The following is a 6,701-nucleotide window of genomic DNA, read 5'->3' as shown; positions in this document are numbered from 1 at the left end:
ATGAAGGAATATAAATAGGACCCCACAGGACAGTGGCAGTGTCATCACAAGTTGAGCTCAACAAGGCCACGTAAGGTGAACCAACACATGTGTGTCCTTAGCAAAGAATAATGAAATAGAGCAAACCAAACCAATGTTCAGCGCTCTTTAAAGGTCTTTGAGTTCCTTTTCACAGTGGGACTGATAGATAAAAGCCCAACAAACGTGCTCGATTCGGCAGCACATATACTAAAAAAAAAAAAAAAAAAAAAAAAATTGGAACGATACAGAGAAGATTAGCATGGCCCCTGCGCAAGGATGACACGCAAATTTGTGAAGCGTTCCATATTAAAAAAAAAAAAAAAAGCCCAACAAACATTGACATTCACAGTCTTGGTTTTTATGGAGATCTCTTTGTCTGTGATATATATTACATAAAATAAATAAATCTCTTTTTTTTTAAGATCTATTTATTTATTTGAGTACACTGTAGTTGTCTTCAGACATACCAGAAGAGGACGTCAGATCTCATTATGGATGGTTGTGAGCCACCATGTGGTTGCTGGGAATTGAACTCAGGACCTTTGAAAGAGCAGTCAATGCTCTTAACCGCTGAGCCATCTCTCCAGTCCCAAATAAATAAATCTTTAAAAAAATAGTATTTTAAAAAAGAGAAATTTTAGCTGAGTGGTGGTGGTACACACCTTTAATCCCAGCACTGGGGAGGTACAGGCAGGTGGATCTCTGTGAGTTCATGGCCAGCATGGTCTACAGAGTTAGTTCCAGAACAGGACAGCTAGCACTATACAGGGAATCCCTGTCTCCGGAAAAAAACCAACCAAACAAACAGACAAAACAACAACAACAACAAAACCCAGGCAAACAAAATAAGAAAATTTAAAGATATTTTTTCCTATTACTACTTTTTAATGTATTTCTTTTGAGATAGGGATTCTCTGTGTAGCTCCAGATGTCCTGGAACTCTGTAGACCAGGCTGGCCAGGAACTCAGAGGTCTTCCTGTCTCTTCTGAGTGCTGGGATTAAAGGTGCGTGACACCACCTTCCTACTACTGCAACTTCAAGAAGCAAAGAAACTGCCAGTGGTGGTTTGAATATGCTGGTTCTTTGGGAGGTTGCACTGTCAGGAGGTGTGGTTTTGTTGGAAGAAGTGCATTTCTGTGGAGGTGGGCTTTGAAGCTCTCCATCCAGTGCCAAAGAGTCCCTCCTCCTAGCTGCTCGAGAGACAGTCTTCCGCTTGCCTTGGGAACAGGTTGTGGAACTCTCAGCTTCTCAAGCACCATGCCCACTTGGATGCTGTCATGCTTCCCGCCATGATGATAATGGACTGAACTTCAGAACTTGTAAGCCAGCCCCAACTAAATATTGTCCTTTATAAGAATGGCCTTGGTGGCTGGGCAGTGGTGGTGCACACCTTTAATCCCAGCACTTGGGAGGCAAAGGCAGGCGGATTTCTGAGTTCGAGGCCAGCCTGGTCTACAAAGTGAGTTCCAGGATAGCCAGGGCTACACAGAGAAACACTGTCTCGAAACAAAACAAAACAAAACAAAACAAAACAAAACAAAAGAATTGCCTTGGTGATGGTGTCTTTTCACAACAATGGAAACCCTAAGACACTGAGAGGCTGGACAGATGGCTCAGAGGTTAAGAGCACTTTTGTTCTCCCAAAGGATCCATGTCAGGCAACTCCTAACAACATGTGGAGTCCGAGACCCTCTTCTGGCCTCTGCAGGCACTCTCATGGACACGGTATGCACACACACCTACACATACATAAAATTTATAATCTCAAACAAACAAATCCAGCAGTGAGCTGGAGAGGTCGCTCAGTGGTTGAGAACATCAGAGGCTCCTGAAGAGGACCCAGGTTCAGCTTGCAGCCACCACAGAGTGGCTCACAACCTTCTGTAACTCCAGTCCCAGAGGATCCGACATTATCTTCTGCCTTCGATGAGCACTGCATGCATACACAAGTGTGTCTATGCACCCATAGACCCATACACATAAAATAAAAATAGATGGACTCTCAAAAGAAAAAAAAAAGAGTGACTGGAGAGATGGCTCAGCAGTTAAGAGCACTGACTGCTCTTCCAGAGGTCCTGAGTTCAATTCCCAGCAACCACATAGTGGCTCACAGCCATCTGTAAGGGGATCCGATGCCCTCTTCTGGTATGTCTGAAGACAGCAACAATGTACTCATATACATAAAAGAATAAATAAATCTTAAAAAGAGAAGAAAGCAAAAGGAAAGGAAAAAAAAAAAAAAGAAAATGGGTTTTTCACGGGCCATATCCTAGCTACACCAGTATTAAGATACATCAATCTTATGGTGGTAAAAGGCCCTATAACATGCTCAGATATTTAACAGATTTTTAACTCCATGTATTCTAGCTATGGATACTCAAAAAAAGATTTGGGATAAATCTTATCCTAATTTGAAGAAAGACATCAATCTCTGAACAGCAGCATTCACGACCTTTTAAACCTTAAGTGCAGGTGGTTTATTTAAGAAACTTTGTTTTGTTTTGTTTTTCGAGACAGGGTTTCTCTGTGTAGCCCTGGCTGTCCTGGAACTCACTCTGTAGACCAGGCTGGCCTCGAACTCAGAAATCTGCCTGCCTCTGCCTCCCGAGTGCTGGGATTAAAGGCGTGCGCTACTGCTCATACAACCACAGGTGTGTCTCTCTCCAGCCACCTATAGGAATACCTGCACCCAGCAGTTACTTTGAGATCCACCATCTTTGCTAAGCCATCCAGCTTGTCAGAACACCTTTACTTTTGTCTTTCTTCTCTATTTCTTTGGAAGACTGGCCAAAGCCCACTCACTTTAAGAATTTCTTGCTCTTTCCCAGAAGTTTTCTCTTGTAATATGGCTTCCAGAGGTGTGGGTGTCTCTCTTCCTCTTGGTCCTCTTCCTTCTCCAAATGGCCTCAAGATTTACAGTTTGCCTGCCCAGAGGCTCTCTTTTAACCTTTAATAAGACTGACCCAGAGTTTCCTTATAATTTGGTTCTTAAATCCTTTTATGGTTGAGACTAAGACTTCCCAAAAGGGGAACCCAATTTTCTTTGGTAACTTGTGGAACCCCAGATGAGACTCCCCAAAGTTTGTGGCGATATATAATGACCACAAATGGATCCTAAAGAAGCTACTCAAAGCAGTGGTGGCACACGCCTTTGATCCCAGCACTTGGGAGGCAGAGGCAGGCAGATTTCTGAGTTCCAGGACAGCCTGGGCTACACAGAGAAACCCTGTCTTGAAAAACAAAACAAAACAAACAAAAGAAGCTACTCAAAGGGCAAAAGGGGTGACTGACTGAATTCTAGGACCTTAGAAGCCATCTGGGTGGCAAGTCTAGCCACGACAATAGTTATCTCAGAGCCGACCCTGGCTTCATCACTTGAACCTAGTGAGGCCAGAGGGACTAGCCCGAGGAGAAGCCCAATAAGCTAGACATGGTCTGGTGCTCCTGAGTGCCTACTAAGGGTATCTGGTGTTCTTGGTTCTGGCTTCTCATGGTATTTGGGCTTCGGTTTGCAATGCTGAGCTGTTTATATAAACTCTTGGCTGCTCCCAGCTGGATAAAATCTAAAAAGAAAAAAGAGAGACAGAAAAAAAAAAAAAAGAAATATTAGCACTGGGATGACATAAACGGGTAGTGTTGTCTTGTTGTATCAAAAGCTTGGAAACACCTGTTAATGAGCTCCTAAGTGCCTGAGCAACACCCAGGAAACTAGGCATGAGGACAGCCAGGAGACTGAGGCAAATAAGCCAATACAGGGGACCGGGGAGATGGCGCGGAGGTTAAGTTCTTCCTCTCTTCCTCGGCCCTGCTCTGTCAGACTCAGAGTTGAGTCCCCAGCACCCAGATCAGGTAATGTTACCTACAACTGCCTGAAACTCCAACTCCACAGGATCGGACACGCTCTTCTGGACTCCGATGGCACCTACAACACACGTGGCAAACACACACAGTGCTACATACAGAAATATAAGTCTTTTAAAATATGTAAATAAGTATAGCGTGTACTGGTTTATAGACAATTTCACTAGGCTCTGCCCAACAGTTACCTAGCAACAGCGTGCATCATCACTCGCCTCCAAGTGTGAGCCAGGTAAGGCGGATAAAAGCACTGCTTGCTACCCCAGATCCCCTTCCTCCTCTTCCCACGTGTTCTCGGCCGGCCTCTCTCTTTTTTCTCCCCTTCGGTCCTTCTCTGTCTCCTTTCTCCCTTTCTCTGCCTCTACCCCTTTACCAGGTCCCTGCTCTCCTCCCTTCCCACAATAAACCTCCTTTTATGCTAGGCCTGTCGCATGGCATCATTTCTCAGAAGGACCCCTCGGCCGCAGCATAAGTGGGGATTCTGAGACCCTGTTGCAGCTGCTGACTCCCAGCAGTACCCAATGGCATAAGGGAAAGGAAACGTCAGACAAGAGCGTGATAGAACTCTCTACCGCCATCTAGAGGAGTACGTGGGGATCATTTGCCTCTGCTGGGGAAGCTTCAGTCTTCCGGTTGATTCTGTTTCAGGTTGGTCCAACACTTAAGAAGTATTAAATATTAAGTGGCCAGCTGAGGAGATGGCTCAGGAGGTAAAGGCGTTTGCTGCCAAGCCTCACAACCTGAGTCTGTCTCTGTCTCTCTCTCACACCACAATACATTGTGTTTAGCGCTAAAATGGCAATTTCTTATATGATGGCAGCCAAACAATTTTTGTGGACTCGGTACTTTAATGCTTCGGTGGATCTCAGAGGGAAACTTTGGGGATTCAGTTCTCTCCTTCTGCCATAAAGGGTTCTGGGGATCGAACTCAGATCGTCAGACTTGGCAGCAACTGCCTTCCTCTGCTGCTGAGCCCACCTTGCTGGCTCATAAAATAATAAACTCTCTGTTTCACATATTCTGCCACACTGAAATAAAGTAAAATTCAGTCGAGTGAGCTCGTTCTCTTTGCTTCTTTACACTGGTTGTTTCCAGACTGGGTCGCATTTGAGCTCACTGCTTTTAAGTGCTACCTAGTATTATGCGGTTTTCCAGATCCTTCCAGACCCCACTTTCTCAGAGACCAAAAGACTGAACAATGGTGATACTTTGAGGGAGGCGAGAAGCAGGGTAGAGTTGTTCTTCTGACATCAAAGAAAGAGAAAGGGGGTGGGGGAGGGGCAGCATCTGTGGAAAATTGGCAGTTGGTCATCAAGAGATGAAATCTAGATTGCCAGGGACTCAAATCAAAGTCAGCTCACATGTGGTGTAGGCTTGACATCTCTGTGCCCTAGGCTAAGGGGGAAGAGCAGAAATGTAGTCAAACAGCCTGTGGGGACACATCCTTGGGAAGCCACAGTGGGGGCAACCTCCTAGGGCGGTGAGGTGCATAAGTGGCCATATGAACCCACTGGGATGGAGTCAAAGGACCTAGAAGAATGGTGTGTCTTGTTTTCTGTATTTTAACACAAACTGTATACAGCTATTGCTTGTACGGTGCTGGCAAATACTTACTGATGTCAAGGGTCAAGTAGTCTCACTCTGCCTGCTTGTTTATTTACTCCAGACAGGGTTTCTCTGTGTAGCCCTGGCTGTCCTGGAACTCACTCTGTAGACCAGGCTGGCCGAGATCTGCCTGCTGGGATTAAAGGCGTGCGTCACCAAGCCCTGCTTTGGTTGAGACCTTTTGAAAGTTCAAAAGACCTGTTAGTTTTAGAATCTCTCTAAGACTGCCTGCTGGGATGTCCTGCCATCCCTAGGGAGATGAGCTCTGTATGGAGAGAGTCGTGTGGAGAATAGGCTCCGAGGCTCCATGGAGAGTGTGACTGATCACACGGCAAAGGACACTAGAGGAAAACAAAGGGCTGGTGGGACAGGAACCAATTCCTCAAGGGACAGCCAGTCGGGTGTGGCCATGACAGGGGGAAGAGGCAGCTCTGTACAGGCTGACTAAATTGATCTTTAGAGTGACAGAGAAGGGGTAGGGCTGGAGCACTAGGAAGGGATCTCAAAGGATGCAATCCCAGCTGTCTGCACAGCGTCAGTCCCAGTAGGAAGCACCCGGCTCTTCTCTTCAGGAAACTGGAAACTGTGTATATATAAACAGACGACATATCAGGTCCATGGTGTGATTTATTTATTTATTTATTTTTCTGAGACAGGATTTCTCTGTGTAGCCCTGGCTGTCATGCAACTCACTCTGTAGACCAGGCTGGCCTCGAACTCAGAAATCAGCCTGCCTCTGCCTCCTGAGTGCTGGGATCAAAGGTGTGCCAGGCTCCATGGTGTGATTAAGGGAAGGTTTTTACTGTAGGGACAAGAGAGAGAGAGAGAGAGAGAGAGAGAGAGAGAGAGAGAGAGAGAGAGAGAGAGAGAGAGAGAGAGAGAGAGAGAGAGAGAGAAAGTAGTAGATTGAATATGGCCGGTAGAGAGAGGCAGGAGGAGGAGGGAGATCAGGAGAAAACGGGCAAAAGACTGGAGTGGAGAGAGAGAGAGAGAGAGTCAAAATAGCAGGGTTATAAGGAGACTGAGCAGGTGTGGGAAGGGAGGCTCATGAGCTGGAGGAAATTCAGGGTGGAAGGAGAGACAAAAAGAACTGAGAGGAGCCAGGATGCAGACATGGACTCTGCAATGTGTAACGGACACTTGTGACACTCGGGGAGCTTTGGTATACTAATAAACACCGCAGGTAGCTACTTGTTCCCTCTGTTAGTGATAAGGG

General features: G+C 46.0%; 1 long non-coding RNA gene and 1 pseudogene across 1 annotated transcript; one reads left to right on the top strand and one right to left on the bottom strand.

The window, feature by feature from the left end:
- Nucleotides 1-244: 244 nt before the first annotated feature.
- On the top strand, nt 245-332 carry LOC115029822 (U6 spliceosomal RNA; annotated as a pseudogene).
- Nucleotides 333-3,290: 2,958 nt separating this feature from the next.
- Nucleotides 3,291-5,610, bottom strand: LOC110312176 (uncharacterized). Its single transcript, XR_002380030.2, has 3 exons — nt 5,495-5,610; nt 3,882-3,944; nt 3,291-3,585 (listed from the first exon to the last, which is right to left on the bottom strand). It is a non-coding gene; the product is annotated as an uncharacterized LOC110312176 (long non-coding RNA).
- Between the last annotated feature and the right edge of the window lie 1,091 nt (nt 5,611-6,701).

Source organism: Mus caroli, unplaced genomic scaffold (assembly GCF_978045245.1).
Source record: "Mus caroli unplaced genomic scaffold, Mus_caroli_1 scaffold_18, whole genome shotgun sequence".
NCBI classification, from domain to species: domain Eukaryota; kingdom Metazoa; phylum Chordata; class Mammalia; order Rodentia; family Muridae; genus Mus; species Mus caroli.
The sequence above is the reverse complement of the archived record's forward strand: the minus strand, read 5'-3'. Positions and strand labels throughout refer to the sequence as shown.